This window comes from Lactuca virosa, chromosome 6, assembly GCF_052849685.1.
Source record: "Lactuca virosa cultivar CGN04683 chromosome 6, Lactuca_virosa_CGN04683_v6, whole genome shotgun sequence".
Lineage (NCBI taxonomy): Eukaryota > Viridiplantae > Streptophyta > Magnoliopsida > Asterales > Asteraceae > Lactuca > Lactuca virosa.
This window is the reverse complement of record NC_136431.1, coordinates 46,012,342-46,033,336: the sequence shown is the minus strand read 5'-3', so window position 1 is coordinate 46,033,336 and position 20,995 is coordinate 46,012,342.

Below are 20,995 nucleotides of genomic sequence, written 5' to 3'. Positions count from 1 at the left end.
TGGTCTGTCGAAGTTTCGCGACAAAACCGGCACGACACTGCGTGACGTAAAAAGTGAATTTACGATAAAATGCTTTTTAGTGTAACATCCCAATTTTTCAAGACCAAAAATTTTGTTTTTAATAAAGTAACTTATAAAATCATTTACTGGAAAACAACAACATCATCATTTCAATTCATCAAACCATATTCACATGTCTCAAAAACCATAACAGAAAGTAGTAATAATGTGAGAGTACAAATCCCATGGATCTCAAAATGCGGAAATCATGTGTGTGCGATGCGTTGCTACCGTGTCGGCTCCTTCCCCTTCGACGAAGAGGTACCTGAAACCAAAACTGAAAACCGTAAGCACAAAGCTTAGTGAATTCCCCCATCATACCACATACCACATAGTACTTATCCCTCGGTATCTTTCAACCGGTATCTGTCTGCCCTAACTGGAAGTTGGGCTCCCCGTCGGTATCTTTCAACTGGTAACCGGGAGCTAACCTCCCCTTCGGTATCTTTCAACTGGTAACCGGGGACTATTTCACCCCCTACCACTATCACATACTAACATATCATGATCACACTACTAGGCATGCATGGGTACTGTCTACCCCTTCGGTATCTTTCAACCGGTAACTAGGGACTATTTCACCCCTACCACTACTAACACATATGTCGTAGGATCCTAGCACACAAAACATATCAGATAACAACACACCAGATAATTATCACAAAGACAATCATCAAACAAACAACTCCTACTAGTGGGTCGGCATTGTGACCGTAGACCCACTCCTATTGGAAGGTAACTCACATCAATGTCGTGCAGTCTGAACGGTCATCGATGTCGGGATCAACTCCTCTCAACTTCTGCAAATAACAACCTTCCTTAATGTACCCTTACATACCCTTAACCCTTACAAGGGTTACTCAGGTCAAAGCCAAAGTTAAAGTCAACCCCTTGGTAAAAGTCAACTCTGGGTCAAGGTCAACGTCTGGTTGACCCGACTAGCCGAGTTGAACCAACAACTTGTCGAGTCCCCAAATCCTTAAAACACTAAAACCCCGACCCTACTCGTCGCGTCTTGCACTTACTCGTTGAGTTCTCCTTCATACCAAGTCGGGACATTCTTCAACTGACTCGTCGAGTTCATCCTTGAACTCGTCGAGTCCTCCTTCATGCAAGAAGGTACATTTAGCCCTAGACTCGCCGAGTTCCTTATGAACTCATCGATTTCATCTTCATGCAGTTGGGACTAGGGGTGCAAACGAGCCAAGCTACTCGCGAGCTACTCGGGATCGGCTCGTTAAAAGCTCGACTCGAAACCGGTTTTAAACGAGCCCGAGCCGAGCTCGAGCTTAATATTAAGCGCGTTGATTAAACGAGCTCGAGCTCGAGCCTATGTCACTAAGCTCGATTAGGCTCGCGAGCCTAAACGAGCCTTTATATAATATAATTTATTATTATTTTCCAAGGTTGTAAAAAACGCTCGACGTTAGCTAGTCGGTGGACTGGGGTTAAGGGATTAATCGGCTAGGTGGGGATTAATCGGAGACCATTAATTGCTAATTCGTTGAATTTTCAAAAATTAAATATGACTAATATCATAACAAAGTTCATAAATATCACTAATATTATAATAAAGTAGGTTAATATGATTAATACAACACTAATCAATCTTCAAATGGTTTCTATTGAGATAGGACTTCTTCAAAGTGATAAAATTTCATCGTTTTCTACTGCTTCACTCATTTTGTAGGCATGGATTAATCGCTAGACGTCCTCTAATCGGTCGGGTAGCGCCTAGGGATTAATTGGAGATTAATCGGGACCTAGTCGGAATTTTTACAACAGTGTTATTTTCATATATTAAAATAAAAACATATTTGGGAAATTATGGATTTCGGGTATTAGTAAACGAGCTTGAGCCGAGCTTACGCTTATTTAGTCGCATCAAATGAAAAACGAGCCGAGCCGAGCCCGAGCCGAGCTTGTATAATGCTTTACGAGCTCGAGCCGAGCTCGGTAAAAGAAAGCTCGAATCGAGCCGAGCTCGAGCTTGAGCCTCGTATAACTTAAACGAGCCCGAGCCGAGCCTGACCAGGCTCGGGCTCGGCTCGGCTCGTTTGCACCCCTAGTTGGGACTTGCCTTGAACTTGCCGAGTTTTGGTTTCCAGGTCCAGTTTCACATCTAACTTATTGAGTCCTCTTCTAGACTCAACTAGTTCGATCAAAACAGAAAAGGGTTGGGGAACCATACCCCGACTCGTCGAGTCCCATGAACGACTCGTCGAGTCCCCCAAAGTCCATGTCCATACAGTTGATTTCAGTCGAGTTTAACACATCCAAAACATAGATCAAGCCTCCTAGGGTCCATAATACACGTAAAGTTACAAACTTGACGTCCATGCATGGGGTTTTTGGCTCAAAAGGATCTAAAATGGGGTTTATATGATGCATGGGACTCCCATGGCCATAAAGTTGGCACCTTTATGCCATGGGAACCCCCAATGGTTCCAGATCTGAAGTAATGCCCTTCTATAACCACAAAATCCTGAGAATGGCACTTACAAGGCTTAGAAAAGGTAGAAATGAACCCTAACTAGAGATCTAAGAGATAGATGGTCAAGGTTTCAGCTTTATACCTCAAGTGAGTTGGAAATGTGGCAAAACCTCTGGATCTTCTTGCCTCCTCTTGATCTCTCAAGCTTCCTTCTTCTTCTCTAACTTCAAATACACACAAAAGGCACCAAGAAGCTCAAGAACACTTAATAACTTATTAGGGTTTCGAGTTAGGGCTTTTCTGGACTGGGAGGGACGATGGAGGCTGGGTTGGGACAAGTTAAGGCGTTTAAATAGGGTGCAAACCCTAAATATTAGGGTTTCATCCAGATAGTCCTACTCGCCGAGTCGGGCTCCCGACTCGTCGAGTAGGTTACTTAGAACCCGCGTCCAAAGTCTTGTCTACTCGACGAGTTGGGCCTCCAACTCGCCGAGTCCCAATGTAAAACATACAATCTTTAAATTCAAAAAAATACGTACCGGGAACCGGGCGTTACATTTAGCCTTAGTGATCTAAACGAAAGTCGTAGCATACGTTAAACCGAGAGCGTGCATAAAAAGAACGCCCAAATCTGACTCCGTATGAGGAAATTATGATTTTTCCAAGTTTCGGATTAACAGTACACAGCCCGAAGTTCGAATAGTAGATCGAAAGGTTTTCGGTCGACACAACCTAAACGAGAATCGAAGGTCTCATTAAAAAGACAGAAGAAAACGGACGTCGGATTAAGAAGTTATGAATTTTTAACGGACTTTCATGTCCCGACCTATTAAAAATATAAATTTAAAAATAAATTCAAAATTAGTCGACGGATTCTAAATGAAAATTGTAGAGTACAGTCCCACCTACGTGTGGATATAAAGAACGTCGAAAACAGAGCTCGTATGCGAAAGTTATGAATTTTAGAAGTTGAGGGCATGAATTGTGAGTTGGGTGCAAGGCTACTCCCCGCGTAGTCCAAGGAACGCATCGCGTCCGAAGTACGCCCTGCGTACGAGGAGTGAACGCTGCGTGGTCTCCTTTCCTTCTGTGGTTCCGAAGCATCCACGATGCACCACCGAGGATCCGACACCTGCCCCTTTACGCGCCGCGTAGATCAGAAGTACGCCCAGCGTACCTGCGAGGCCTCTCGGCTATAAAAGGGCTGCGAGGCCAGCCTTCATTTTCACACCTTTTGCCATCAATTTCTCTCTCTACTCTTTCTCTAGCCTCCCTAAACCACCCCGAAGCCTAGGAAACCTCCCTAGCACTAGAAGAAAGCCCTGAAGCGCCCGAAGGCTCCGAGAAAAAGAGATTTTCGGTTTAGAAACTCTGCCCCCGCAGAGCCCGATTTTCAAGCAAACCTCCCGGTTTCGTCAAATGAGATTATTTTAAGAAGTGAAGCGTTGTCCGAATCACCACCTTATCAAGTGAGTGCATAGAGTCTTTCATCTTAACATAGATATGAAGTATTTTATATAAATTATGTGTTATGTGTGCATATTTACTTGAGATCTGTGCTAGATGAAAGATTTAAACTTCTTTGTTTTTCAGATCTAAACCGTATATGTATTTTGTTTTCAGATCTGAACCTTTTCTTCAGATCTAGATTGTAAATGTATTTTATTTTCATATTTGAACCTTTTCTTCAGATCTAGGTTGTAGATGTATTTTGTTTTCATATCTAAACCTTTTCTTCAGATCTAGACTGTAGATGTATTTTATATCTACAAATATGTTACGTAGAACATGGGTAGATAAATAATGAGGGATGAAAGATGATATAGATGAATATTGGTAGCTGCGCCACAACCTGTAGATGTTTTCGAACTACGATGTACTCTAAACATCCTAGCACCTGCGCAAAAGGATAATATCGGCAGCTACGCCTAATAGAGAACGTCATGATCCTAGCAGCTGCGCCTAAATGATAATATTGACAGTTTTGCCTAATAGATAGCATTGGCAGCTGCGCCATAGGCAACGATGGACATCATGTCTATTCCTTAGGAGAATCCTTAGGAATGAAAAAGTGAATGATAGATGATTCTTAGGGTAGATCCTTAAGAGTAAAGAAGATAATAGGGATGGGTAATTGGGTTGATTGTTTGATGTTTAAACATAATAACTATATTATTGTGGGTTGAAAACCCTATGTACTCACCAGGTTTCCCAACCTGGTCCACTCAGTTTATTTGTATCACAGGTGACGATATAAAGCTACACTACAATGAGAGATTAAAGAGATGTAGATCACTAGTGTAAATGAATGTAAGTTCTGTTTATGCTTATGTTTCTGTATTGACGTTGACATCCCAAATTTTTAAAATGAATAAAATACATTTATTCGGAAATGCTTTGATAACATATTTATTATGTTTTTCTGGGAACAAAATTCCGCAACACTTTTCTTTAAAAGTATACTCTGATTTTAAAAATGAAGCATAAACAAATCAGTCTTTTGTGGCCGTGAAAATGGGGATGTCACACGAACTAGCTGAAAAACTTATTAATAACTAAAAAACTAACTATTAGTTGAAAACTAGCAGATAGATAAAAAAACTAGTTGGTAGCTGATAAAAAATAATATGTGGTAAAACTGACTGAAATATGTAAAATGATATAAAAAGATATTAGAGTCCCATGCTTCCTACATTTATGTTTTCTGTGCTTTTTTGACATTTTCAAATTATGTTTATCTTAAATGCTGGTATTAGAGTTTTATTGTTGTGTTGGATTTAAAAATTTTTGAAAAAATCACTAAATGTTCATACATGCACATATATGAACATTCAAATCTGCATATATGCACATTTCAAAAAGAAATTAAGTATTTTATATCAAATGACTTCTAGCCTAATGGTATCAGATATTGTTTTTCTTTCTTGAGGTTGAGTTTCAAGTATCGTTTAAGACATAAGTGGATTTAAAAGTAGTTTACGATTATATTAAATTTGTCGTTTTAAATATATATATATATATATATATATATATATATATATATATATATATATATATATATATATATATATATATATATATATATATATATCATAGAAAAAATATTAGAAATAAGAAATAAATGTAATACCTTAAATCAACACAGTAGCATGTATCTCAATTCAGATATGATCCACGACCACGAGAACATGCCATCGTTAATTTTTTTTTTATTATTTTGATAGAAGATGTATAAATAGGTAAGAAGATGTTGGTCCATGTCTGCTCCAAGAAGGATGCGCAAACATGTTTAGGTCTGCAGTCTTTTGAAAAAAAATAGTCTGCAAGAGCAAACGTTTGCGCACTGTCTGCATGGAATAGACAAAAGAGGTCAGACAACTCTTCTTGAAAAAAAAATAAACACCACCTAAGACAACCTAAAAATGATTGAAAAACAAGTTAGCTTATAAGCTAGTTGTGGCGTACCAAACATAACACAAGTAGAACAAGGTTGGTGTTTATTTAATATATGTGCACAAAAAATAAATTGTCATGATTTAGTAACATAAACTTATTCGAATATTATGGGCGTGTTTGACAACAAGTTTTTAAGAAGCTTTGCTCACTTTTAGGAGCTTGACCTTTTAGATTTATAGAAAATCGAATTAAAAAAATTGAGTATAAGATTAAAGTTTTAATTTTAGAATAAAAGGATTATGATCTAAAAGTTATTTCAAGTAGCGTTTAAAAAAATGTTTGTCTTATAACAAAATTTTTAGGTTTTCCTTAAAAAATACCAAGTACGTATTATCCAGATATTATTTTATGTAATTTTACATATTTTAAAAGTTTAAAGTTACTTTTGTCAAACAGTTTTATACAAATAAAAATTACAGCTTTCATGTTCAAATAAAAGCTACAACTTCCCGCTAACAACTACCAACTATTTTTGTCAAACATACCTTATATTTCTCCCCCATGTTTTTGTTGGGTTTTAGTATACTACAACATCCTATGATGCACATACAACCCTAAATGCTTTGGATCTATGTTTTTTCTAATTATACATGCAATATTGTTTCCAAAGCATTAAACCTACAACTAGCATACAATTGTTCAACTGGAATAGTTTAATCAAGGTTCAACATTTCCTATTATTTTTGTTGCCAATTGCATCCCTTTAGTCACAGTTCGAAATTTTAAAAAATAAAATTTGAAAATTCATGTACCAGTAATAGCATTAACGTATTCTAAATGGAAAGGCATTGGATTTCCCGAGTCCATAACAAAACGACCCCTCCACCACCATAAAAAGACCTAATCACAAGTATCATATGGAAAATCAAGATGAACATCCAGATTAAATGGAAAAATGAAGAAATATAGAAGACAATGAATCATGTACCGATAAATTCATTATCAGATCCATCCTTTTGAGTCGGTATTTCGTGGCGTGATGGAATATATATTGGACATGTGAGGACCAGAGAGGGTGCGTGAAAACCCTAGAACTTGAAGGGTCTAAGGAAGCCAGACTTCAGAAGGTGAAGAAAAGGGGGAAGTGAAATTGTTGTAAGTTGCAGAAACATTGGACTTAACGAATAAAAGGAGGGTCAGAGGTGGAGATGAAATAAGACGCAATTCGTAAATATTCTTCTTGCCTGATAGAGAAAACCCTAAATTATAGGAGATGTCTCTGATCCGTGAAAGATTAGGGAAATGGAGCTTTCAATTCAAACCCACCAACAAAATGTTATAAATAGAGAGGCGGATGATGGATTTCTTCATACGTTATAGATGTGTGATGAGCATACACAGAATACAGAAACAAGTTTTGTCGCACACAAATCAAAAATCAAAACGAAAAAAAAATCAAAAACATAAAGTGATATAAACACAACTTTGAAGAGAGCAAAATGGAACTGAAAACAACATATTTTCACCATAGAAGAAGAAGATTCATACCTTTGAGTTCTGTAGTGGTCTGTGGTCGCAACCCTCTCCTACACACACACACAAATAGATAGAGAAAGAAAGAGATAGAGGGAGATAAAATGGAAAAATATGAAAGAAAGAGGAAGAGCAGATGATAGAGAAGAAGTGGAGGTGTAGTCAAATAGAAGCGGTCGATCGTCTAGGGAATGTAAACATGTACGCGTGTGTAGATGGAAGAGGAAGTGTCAAAGCTACTATATGAATCACGATACCTAAGCCGACTAACGTATTTCACGCCCAAAAAACAAAAGATTAACGTCAATAACACGCGCTCTTTTCACGCGCCAAATAAAAGACGTGCGTGAACTACACTTTAAACATAGATTCATACTGATGTAAAAAAATCGATATTTCAGTTCAGATTCACATTATGAACATGCTCAGATTCATAGTGTGAATAATAGTAAGTCAGATTCACAATGTGCATAAATCCATTTGTTGATTTTACAAAACTAATTTATAAGTAATGAAAACGTTAAAATATTATAAAACTACATGGAATATATTTTGATTCATCTGTAAATTTCACTAAGTTAATTTGCGAATGATCAAAAAGTTGAAATAGTAAGTCAAATTCACATTGTGAATGTTACAAAATAAAATATATACAGCTTAGATTCACATTGTGAATCTGAACTGATCGAGCTTTTTCACTTTGTGAATCTTAAAAATTGAAATATTTATAGTTTAGATTCACAGTGTGAATACACTATGATCGAGTTTTTTTTTTTTAAGGTGATGATGTTTTTTAATAGAGTACAAAAATTTAATATTTTTGGTATAATTAGTTTTTTTTCGGATAAAAATAAACTTAAATATTGAAAAAAATAGCAAAATGAAGTGGGTTTTCTTCGAAAAAATTTTTATTTTTATATATCAACATGGATCTCTATGGAAAGAGGACGAAAAATCGTGAACAACGGTATATTCGGGCTTTTTTTCGATAAAAAACATGGCCTAAAAAAAATTTTAAACGAAAAAAAAATGGTGGGTTTTTTTTGTAAAGAGTGGATTTTTTGGTATAATTTGGTGTGTGTGCGTCCAATGTAAAAGTGTACATCTATTTCCTTGGTCGTTGATCGTTATGATTTCCGACGCTCACGATTGGTTCGTTGGTTCCTTGGTTAATTATGGTTCTCTATTGAACCTCACCCTATATATATATATATATATATATATATATATATATATATATATATATATATATATATATATATATATATATATATATATATATATATATATATATATATATATATATATATATATATAAAGTTACCGCCTTTTAAAAGGTTAAATATTTGCCATAATCGAACTGTGACTAAAGAAGAAGGTCCAGGAGTAATGTTTCCAACAATTATACAAGATGTTCAAGTTTTCCACATTTTCAGAGTCAATCTCGCCACTACTACCCCAGGGGAGTCTGTTCATTTTTCTCCTTTTTATTGCTTTATATTATTTTGCATACAATGAGGGCATTGTATGTAATAAGTGTGGGGGTAAGGGTCGAAAAAGTAAATTGCTAGAAAATTTAGAAAATTTAAAAATTTAAAAATAAATTTAGAAATAGATTTGAAATAATAGTCTAAAAATTGAATCTAGTAATAGTTTTAACTTAAGTTGCTACTGTTATATGGGATGATCTAATGCGAGCTCAAATGTTTAATTGAGCCAACATATGTTATAGTATATTTGTGGCTTCCCAAGTCTTAGTGAAAAGTAATGAGATATGAAAGGTAATCTGGTAGTTTATATGGCATAATATGTTTTGCAGTCTGTACCTGAAATCTATCCAGGAGAGCTTATGTAGTCATTGCACTTAGACTAATATCTCTAACCAATAAAGGTTGAAGTTAAGCTCCCTAGCTTAAGCATGTAGGATTTGAGCGGAAAAAGTGAGATATATGTTCAAAAAAAGAGAGAAATTAAAAAAAAAAAAAATTTGTAAGAATTTTGGAGCTATCAAGTATGAAGATCAAAAGATCAAAATTCCGAAGAATCAAAAGTTGAAGATACCATAAAATCAAACAAAAAGGTGGTGAATTCAATGAAATCAAAGATCAAATATCAAAGAAATGAAGAATTCCAAAGAGCTCCATTGTGGTATAAAAAATTGTAATTTCTAGATTATGTATGCTTGGGTAGCTTAACAAAAATACCTTGAGGTTAAGAAAGATTTCTGAGGATGGATTCAGAGGGTTGCAAAAATGAGTTTCGTATAAGCTAAGGGGTGAAGGTTCATAAGGATTGTGAGTATTTAGGATTGAGAAGTTTTTAGGAACCTTAGACACAAATATGTGCATTGAGGTCTTGGTATAATGACTGAGTTCAAAATGGATTGTCTTATGTGATGTTGGTGATGAAAGTTTAACTTAAAATATTAGTTTTACTTGGGGGCAAGCAAAAGATAAGTGTGGGGTATTTTGATAGTGTCATGTTTATACACATTTCTAGGCAGTATTTTAATACATTTTAAGCTATAATTTAGTTAATTGCAAAGATATTTGGTACTTATAATGTTTAAATTATATTTGGCAGCCAAAAGTGGATATTCTCGAAGAAAATCATTGAAACCGACAAAAGATGGATACTTGGAGGACTGGAGCTGAAAAAGATACAAAAAGGATGTTGCTAGACAGCTTGACCCCTCGTCAATATTTTGACCATATCTCATGACTCGTAACTCCGATTGACGAGATTCAAAATGATCTGAAAACTGCACACAATTTCGGATGACTTTCGTGTTTTGAGAAAAGTCGGATTTTCAACCACCATGACGTGGTGACCCCAACACGACGTGGTGAATGGAATCTTCGCGATTCTTGACGCCGACTTGGAGAATACGGGATAAACTTGAGGACCACGACGTGGTGCTTTTACCACGTCGTGGTGTCGAGATTTTTGGTAACTATATATATATATATATATATATATATATATATATATATATATATATATATATATACTAGCCGTTTACCCGCGCTAAGCGACGGGTGCAAATAAAATTTCTCAGAAATTAGTTGTAGAGTCAGTAAGAATAAAAATGAAGTGTTTTGCTTGTTTACAAATGTGTATGAACACATGATTGATTGTATATTGTTATTCGTGCAACATTTTTATACAACACATTTGATGTATAAACTTCATTGTCGTTGAATTGTTCGTTAGACTTCACGAATATTTTTTATTGATACGTGATATCCTTCTGGATAAAGTTGGAGATGCGAATAGTTAGTTTGGGAAATTATTTTCATTCGGAAACACGTTATATTTCAAGGAACATAAGTTACTTTTCGACGAATCGTTTCTTTTCGCTATTTATTTGTCATACGGAAATGTCCATTTTTATTTGTTGTTTTGAATTAAAAATAGAAGCATGTTGATGTTTTTTGTTTAAAAAAGAAAATGTTGTTATGGATTAAAAATAAATGTACATTGTTATTTTTTATAAAAATGTACATTGTTGATTACAAATCCGATTAAATCTTCGTTTTTTTCAGTATAATTATGATTTAATTTGTTGTTTTGTCACAATAACGGATAAATGACACTTAGGTGGAGACCATTAATAGGTCTAGGTGGTGGACTGAGGTCAAGTGACTAATCGATGTCCAAGGGAACTACCATCAAAAAAGGTTTGTACATAATTTCTTACAATTAGACGATAAAAATAGAAAATATAAGTAAGATGCTAAAATAAACAATTTCATAATTTGTAGTTAATTTGGATATAAACAAATGTCGTTTTGGTTAAATAGAAACGTACGGAACTATTTTGGGTTAAAAAAATATATTGTTATTTTGTGTAACAATAGTCATTTTCAAATAATATTGATAAAAAAATGTCAATTTCGTAACAATTGTCATTTTCCAAAACTATTTATTGGACTAAAATATAAAAGTATTAGTTTAAACTTTAAATAGATATTTATTTATATTTTAATATTAATCTTATTGTTTAGGTAGTTTTGAATAAATCATTTAAAACGATTATCATTATTATGAAATATATGATATTGGAATTTGTCAAGTTTGAAATGAATTTATTAGTTTGTTAAAAAATGATTTGTCTTTATCAAAAAAGATATGCTATTATCTTATTGAATTAGAGTTTGATTTAACGAAAATCTATTTTTTTTATCCGAAATTGTTTATCAATGAAAGTAGTAGGATGGTAACTGGTACGTGTTTTATGAAGATTTTTGTTTTACCTTGCTCAATATGGGCAGTTTGGGGATTTTACATTTTCTATCTTTGGTTTCGTTTGGATCTTTATGAATGACTATCCGTATTCTCTCCATCTTATTTTTATTTTTGTCACTTTTATCACATCGATTCCTACACTATTATATTAGTTTAGTGTATAGCATAACATTCATACGGCCATCCTTCCAAATTTGTTATTCTAATTGATTTGATTGTCTTTAATTTTTTCATTCTATACTTTTTATTTTTTGTCTGTAAGATGATTAATGTTTAGCATATTTTCTATCTGTAAGATGATCATTGTTTAGCAACTTGTGACTAAGATATTGGAGATTCAGCTTCTATAAATAAAATTACAGAAAAAGTCTTTTTTATTTACAAGTGATTTGAAGATCGATAGCATCTAAATATATATATGACAAACAAATAAATGAGCAACAAAATATATACCATGTGAAAAGAATTTTCAAAACGTCTACTTCTGATTTTCCCTATCTACTTGCCCACTTTCTTTCCTCAAAGAATTCTCCATCTTTGAAAGTCTATTTATAGTAGGATCTTCATTAGTCGCCTTTCCTTTCTCAGCATCTTTAACTCGGTAAGATCATGACCAAGCTTCCTTTATTTCCTTCACCCATCTCTCAAGATCTTTTATCTGATGCAATAAACTGAAGATCATCTCATCCCCCTACACTCAAGTGTAGTTTAGTTTGTTGGACATGGACTTAGTACCAATTATATATAACTGGTTTATATTGTTCCTTCTTATGGTTGATAAATAAGTTATGTCTTGTATACACGCTGAACAGGAATATGGTGAAATGAACAGAGAGATGGAGACAATACAGTATTAATAATCACCAAGCAACTACAATTAGTGAAGTAACAAAGTTGTCTTAACAAATTTCTGTAAATGAAGCATTACAAGGCCCTTAGTTTTGTATGAACTGCCATTTTTTCTTGAGATATAAACAAACAAATTGGACCATGATTACAACTTTTTACATCCTCCCTTGTTCTCTGAAAATCATTTAAATAAGCAGAAAATTTCACAACTTAAAGTGAATTCAAGAGCTATCAGATTAAAAAATTAAAAATCAAACTAATGAATAAATTATTTTTTAAAACTCTTTCCAAAGTAAAAAGCTATAAACTCAGCAACTGATTCAACAATAGCAAGGGAATTACCACAACAATTCAGCTACCCCTGAGCCAAGTATGAGACGTGGTATGAGGATACGACAGAAGCAAATTAAATTCAATGAGATGAAAGCCTAGATAAAAACAAAATCATTAAAGTTTCCAACCAGTCAACTTCTTTAGGTTTGAACCCCAATTTCAAGATGGATCAATTTATGAAATGAAGACTTGGTTCTAGTTGGATATGTAATAATTATGCTAAAGTGGTCATGAATTCCACATATGACTATAATTTATCAAATTTCCAACATCCTACAACACATCAGTTTCTAATTTTCAGCAACCGTAATACCCAAATTACAAACAACAAACGTACCTTTGATTTAAATGATTTGAACATAAAATTTATGCGTAATTTGTTGAACCTAAAAAAACAATCTCAATGAAATATACAAATGAAAACCTAAAAAGTAATTTATACCCAGTTAAAGACCTTTTAACACCCAATACCTATTCGAGTATTCCCTTTGTCCACACATCAAAGCTTACATAACTAAAAAACGAAACAAATAGCAAAAATAAACAAGTGACCAGTCAAATTAGGTTATGGGAAAACAAAAAGTGACTCACCTCCAAGAGCAAAGCTTAAAGCAGATGAGAAGAGAGATCGGCAATGCCAGCTGTCCCAGATACATGTGAACATGCAGACAATGTTAGAGACATGGTAATGGATTCAACATACAACCCCTAATTCTCATACAATAAATCCAACCTAAATAAACCCTAAAACAAATTGCAAAACTATAACCATGGTACTAACTACTAATACACAATGGAAATAGGTTTGTAATACCTTCGTCTTAGAAGCTAGCAAGTTGTTCATCACACGATCCTTGAACCTAGATGATAAAGATGAATTCACAACCAAAAATATCAAATAGTTGTACTTAGTAGAATGTTTGTTTCACCGCTAATACTAACATTGAAGGTGTGTCTTTATACATATGAATGACCTACTTTGGCATTTCATCAAATAATTGTTTGGCATCATCAGCGAACATTAGTTAGCAATTCCTCGTCATTTAACTTTTCCTAACATATAAAAGCAACTACTTTAAGCATAATAGTTAAATAATATATGAAAAAAGGAAGTACAAGCTTCAACAACATGAAAATACATCAAACCTAATTCGCTTACTGATGGGTGAATCCCCAAAGCTGTGACTCAGTTGCCCCAGACAGAGGTGCACAGAAGAGCATATTACAGAAGAAAAAAAAATGAAAAGCATATCAGAAGTTGTTTGTGAGAATTGCACACATAAATTTCAATGTCTCCAAAAATATGTACATTTTATGTGTACCTATCTTTAGCGATTCCATATGATGCTTTACCCAGAGGATAGGGTGGACATACTTCTACAACAAATTAGTTGCTCTTAAGATTGAGGATCCCCAACTTTAGAAATGAAATTTGCCTGTACGCACATATAAATAAACTAACAGATGGTCATACAAAACCAATACGATCGTTAATGAACCTGCATAAAAGATAACCCACGAACAGTAAAAACATATGAACAAAAAAATCGATTATTAGATGAATCGAACAGAAGAGACATGGATTTACCTCCGACTGGTATAAAAATTCTGAGGAAAAGTCGCTTTCATCTGTTCTGTCGTCATAATTGTCTTCAATTTCTCCATATCTTTTCTTTGTGGCACATTAAACTTTGCTGTGAAAAGTTTGGGTTTCGCCCATAGCAGCGTTGGGTGATTGAAGGCGACACGAGGCTGGGTTTACTTCTTAGAGAGAGAGAGAGAGTAAACACGAACATCATAAATTAGGAAGGTGTTCACATTCAACTGAAAACATAGTTAACAAATTACTTAACTTGTTCATTATAACTCACAGAAGATTAAGCCAATCACGATGGCATTACGTCATTTTCCGTGAACTCCGACGACTGAGCTGCCGTAAACAAAGATGACGCCTGCTAACCGGAGCCAAAATAAAATAGAGCACACAACAATTTAATTATATAGAATCAACATGAACCTTATAAACCCTAAGACTGATTGCCTACATTTAATGAACAATTACCTGTGCCAAGAAGAACCAGAAGAAAAGCGACCAAGTTACTATTCATGCGAAAACGATAATGCCAAAAAAATCAATAAACATCACCAATTATACTCCACCGAAGATAATAAACGATAATGCCGTCTCATGGTCCCATTCACTTCTGTGCTCCTTCGAAGATCCTGTGGCGTACCATCCGAGGTCAGATGGTGACGGTGGAAGCGCTGAGACATTCAGCAACGACGCCAAGAGAGAGACAGTAGATATTTTCTTTGATTTGGTGAGTAGTGTTGTGTGTAGGAAGGAGACGGAAAGAATAGGGTTTCGATTTTCTGATGGCGGTTGTTGTGCGTAGAGAAGATTAGGTTAACATCTTCGATAAGGTAATACCGTGTATATGTGATTATAAGCTTAATATTATTGTACATGAGGATATAGGTATTGTACCTCTTAATTTTCAAGAAACGGGCAATATGTTTAATAATATAGTAAAGATATATATATATATATATATATATATCGGACATTAGTTCGATTCCAGGGGAGAGGGGGTTAAAAGGTTGCGACTATTAACGAAAAAATACCCTTCCAAGACCCCTTTGAGGGCAGAATTCAAGTAGAGATCAAAGGATAAAGAGATTGGAGCAAGGATTCGCATCTACACATTCGGTTTGCTTAGTTTAATCATGATTAGTCTAGTTTCCCTTATGTTTATGTGTTTTCCAACTATGATTATGGGCTAAAAACCCTTGCTTTTGTTTAGTTAGTTGAAACCTAAAACTATGAGTTAGTTTCTTACTTTATGGATTATATGAATTTGGTTTATGCATGTGTTTGATTATCATTACCTAGCATGTTAAAGTTTGTAACTTTTTTGCTTAATTTCAAGTGTAGTGTAGCTTAGTGACCATTAAATTACATGAACTTGATTACCTAGTGATTTAGTGACCATTAAATTGCTAGAGCCAGGATCGACCAAATCTTAGATAAGTAATAAAAGTAACAAATTTAGATGTGCTGGAGAGCATAATTGTGACCATAATGGTGTTTGTTTAGATAAATCTTACATAGCCCATCTATAATGAATAACTAATTTTGTGTTTTGCGTGTGTATGACCATACAAGGTAGTTCATGAATTGGTGAAAATATTAGTAAATTTGGACTTGAATTGCTAATTACAATAATTTGGTAACCAACTTCATTAGTCCATAAAAAAGAACTAACCATAGGAAAAAGGTGGATTCGAAACTAAACGAAAGTGTTTTAGTATATTGATTACAATCGTTTTTATTCAAGTGCTTAAGTTTTTCTGAACTTGTAAAATCAGATAAAACCCCCACTTTTAGTTGTTTTTCTTAGTTTAGCTTTTAGTAATTATTTTATTAATCAAATACTGTTCCCTGTGATCGACACACGACTTACCCAAGTTATACTATAATCTGACTAGGTACACTGCCTATAGGTGCATAGTTAGTATAAGTTTGTTAGGTTATAAATTTAAAAGTTGGTAGGTATATTTTGTGCACATCACTATCCGACACACGATTTAGAGCTAGGGGCAGTGCTGGTCGCCCTCAAGATTTGGCGGCATTACCTCTATGGGGTCCGATGTACCATTTACACGGATCACAAGAGTTTGAGGTACCTCATGGATCAGCCAAATCTGAACATGAGGTAGCGTCGGTGGTTAGATGTGGTGAGGGACTATGATTGTGAGATTCTTTACCACCTGGGCAAGGCCAACGTAGTGGCCGATGCCCTGAGCCGCAAGGCGGTAGCAGCCCCAATCCGAGACATCTGTCTGAGGATGACAGTGATTACTCCACCATTAGATCAGATTAGAGAGGCACAGGTTGAGGGCTTGAAGGAGGAGCGTAAGAAGTGCGAGAGGATTGTGGGTCGGGTGGCCTCGTTTGATTATGACAGCCGAGGGTTGCTGACCCTGAATGGGAGGGTCTGGGTACCGTACTGGGGCGGAGTATGACATGTATTGATGGATGAGGCTCACAAGTGCAGGTTCTCCATCCATCCGAGGGCGACGAAGATGTACAGAGATCTTCGACCCGATTACTAGTGGCCCTGCATGAAGCGGGACGTAGCTTGGTACGTAGAGAGATGCCTGACCCGCAGGAAGGTCAAGGCAGAGCACCAGAGACTACACGACAAGATGCAGTCGTTAGACATTCCCTTGTGGAAATGGGATTTCATCACTAAGCTTCCCAGGACCGCACGTGGGGTTGATGCGATTTGGTTCATCGTGGATTGGTTGACCAAGAGTGCCCATTTCATACCGATCCAGGAAAGCATCTCGACCAAGAAGTTAGCCGAGATTTATGTTCGAGAGGTAGTGGCATGTCATGGAGTGCCTGTCTCGATGGTGTCAGACCGAGATGTCCGTTTTACTTCCAGACTTTGGAAGCGGTTTCACGAGGAGATGGGTACTCGTCTCCACTTCAGCACCGCTTTCCATCCCCAGACGGACGGAAAGAGTAAGAGGACGATTTAGACTCTTGAGGACATGCTACGCGCATGCATGTTAGATTTCGGTGGCAGTTGGGATACGTATCTTCCGTTAGCGGAATTTTCATATAACAACAGTTACCATGCCAGCATAGACTGACCTCCCTTTGAGATGCTCTATGGGAGGAAGTGTAGGACCCCAATCTGTTGGGGGTGAGGTTGGTCAGAGAGTTATGGGGAGTACGTAGGTAGTACTCAAGACCACCGAGCGGATCCATCAAGTCTGGAGCAGGCTCCAAACTGCTCAGAGTCGGCAAAAGAGCTACGCCGCCAAACGGCGTTCAGACTTGGAGTTCCAGGTGGGCGATACGGTCCTCCTGAAGGTGTCACCCTGGAAGGGTGTTATCAGGTTTCGGAAGCGGGGCAAGCTGGGCCCCAGGTTCATAGGTTCGTTCAGGGTGTTGGCCCGAGTGGGTCGGGTTGCTTACCGGTTAGATCTTCCAGCAGAGCTCAGCCAAATCCACAGCACCTTCCATGTTTCTCAGTTGCGGAAGTGCTTAGTGGATGATTCAGCAGTGGTACCCCTTGAGGATATTCAGGTTGACGACAGCCTGAACTACATCGAGAGACCAGTGGCGATTCTAGATCGCAAGACGAAGGAGTTGAGGAACAAGAGGGTTGAGTTAGTTAAGGTGCAGTGGCAACACCGCAAGGGTTCAGAGTGGACATGGGAGCCCGAGGAGGAGATGAGGGAGCACTATCCGGAGTTGTTTTCAGACGCAGCAGACTTCGAGGACGAAGTCTAGAACAAGTGGGGGAGAATTGTAACCCCCCGTTCCTGGTACGCATTTATTTTATTAAAATATTCATTTTTGTAAAAGCTACTCGACGAGTTGGTAGCCCTAACTAGTCGAGTAAGTGCCAGCTTGGTCGCGGGATTTAAATGGTCTACTCGATGAGTCCGAGCCTGGACTCGGCGAGTAGGTCCATCTGGAGGAAACCCTGATTTTCAGGGTTTGCACCCTATTTAAACATCATATATGGCCTCCACCCCAGCCTCCATCACCTCCAAACCCTATTATCGAAACCCTAATCCGTCATAAGTGATATTGAGCTAGTTCTTGCCATTTTTGAGTGTTTTTGTGCATTGTGAAGCTTGTGGGACATTGTGAAGCTTGTGGGAGAAGAAGAAGATAGAAGGCTCAAAGGGGAAGAAGTAAATCCAAGAGCTACACTTCATTTACTGCATTTTCTGGTAATCAAGCTTCCAACTTGATCATTCTTCTCTTAGATCTAGTTATCTCCATATTATGAAAGTTTTGGGTCAAGAACCTTGGTCCTTGGGGTTGGGACGTCCCAAGTGACTTATATCTCAGATCTAGGATCTAAAAAGGGTTCCATGGCATAAAGGTGCAAACTTTATGACCATGGAAGCCCCATGCAAGCATATAAGAAAGTTTATGGTCTTTTTAGCCCTAAAAGACCATGCATGGAAGGAAAGTTCAGAGCTTTATGTGTCCAACAAATGCTAAAACCTTGGATCTGGGTTTGTATGCGTGGAGTTGAGATTATATGGCCTTTTGGACAAGATTCATGTTTTATAGGAATTAGGGTTTTGTCTAAACCCTTTTAGAAGAGCTATAAACGGGTAAAGTTGGAAACTTTACCCTTAGGAGGGCCTTTCCAGTGGACAAACGAGCTAAGGACCTTGGATCTAGGAGATAGGGGCTTAATCTGTTAAGATGGCCAAACAGACAGAAGGACTCGTCGAGTCCATAAGGGAACTCGACGAGTCGTATCGTGTTGTCCCGATTTCAGTTAGTAGAACTTGACGAGTTTGTAGAAGGACTCGACGAGTGGATAAGCCAAGTCGCGACTAAGAAGTCCGATAGAACTCGACGAGTCGGTGGAACGACTCGGCGAGTTGAATCGCGTTTTCAGGATTTCTGAGCTATAGAACTCGGCGAGTTGAGAGGTCGACTCGGCGAGTTAGTCAACCCAGAATGTTGACTTTGACCAGAGCATTGACTTTGACCAGGGGTAAAATGGTCATTTTACCCTACGAAGAGTTATCAATTTTTTATTAAGTGTTATTATGGATTTATAGCCGGAGAGTCGCCGGGACAGTAGATAAGGATTCCTCACTCGAGTTTTCAGCAGTCATTCTTGCGAGGTGAGTTTTCTCCTATAGGAACGGGTCTAAGGCACCAAGGCCGGCCCGTTTATGTGCGATCGTATGTGTCGGGGTTAGCCCGATGTAGCTTTTATGTTTCAGACCGTTCTGATGCCGGGCGGGGCCCGATGCAGTTAGTATGCTTGATGTCTTCGTGATTCTTGCATGTGTGTGATTAGGTGTTCCTGACTTGGTCCGATGTCATGGCAAGCCCGATGAATGTTAGCTTTCTTGTTACACTTATGTTTATGTATATGATTATATTATGCTCATGATATGTATACCGGACTTCGGTCTGATGTCGGGCGGGGCCCGATGCAAGGGCTAGGCCCAAGTATGTCGGACCTCGGTCCGATGCCGGGCGGGGCCCGATGTCGGACTTGTCCGATACCGGGCGGGGCCCGATGCAGTGGGCCAGGCCCAATATGTGATTATATGTATAGTATGTGGTAGCTTGGGGAGACTCACTAAGCTTTATGCTTACAGTTTTCAGTTTTGGTTTCAGGTACTTCCACTAGCAAAGGGAAGGGCTCGGGATGATTGCATGACACACACCACAGTTTCAGCCTGGGATTGTTTTTAGACTCTGATGATTACTTATATGATTTGATACAGTATTTGACATGATGTTTTTGAGATACATGGTTCTAGTTTTATTATGATGATGGATGTTTTATGGTTTAAATAATGATTTTAAAACGAAATTTTGGACCGTATTTTGGGATGTTACATTTTATTAATTAATCAATCTTTAACAACGAAGATAAATATTCGTTACAATTAGGTCATGAAGTATGGTTGTCACGAGAAGGTTTCGTGGCCAGGTAACATGGGCACCACGCCCGTGTATACCATCCCCATCACCACGACCGTGGTGCTTTGTGATGTTTACCGCGGATTGCAACAATAGCATTGAAGAAGGCTTGAAACACATTAATTCAACATGTTTCCCTATAAATATAACCATTTTACTATAATATATTCCACATTATTTTTTCTCTACTACACAAACCACAATACATTCACATACAATTTTTTACTCCATACAATGGAACAATTTTCATAACCATCAAATTTCCAAACCTAACAACCTTGGGATGAAAAGGAAAAAACCGTTTTAGTTCGTGCTTGGATTTCAGTGTCCGAAGACCCCTTTAAACAAAGAGAAACTATTTGGCAATCTATTTGAAACCACTTCCACAACGAAATGAGGAAAGATGTTTATCGGCATCTTGAGAGGCTTTCATCAAATGGCTCGATATAAGGTTTAAATAACCCAATTCAACGACATTTACAACGACCATAAAAGTACACATCCAAATAGGAGTAACGACATTGAGGTGATCGATATGACGCTAAAACAATACCAAGAATTTCAACTTAACCATAAACATTTTCTATATATCAATGTTTGGTATGAGTTGTGTAATTCTTCGAAATCGTTTACGCGGGGACATGCAAATGTTG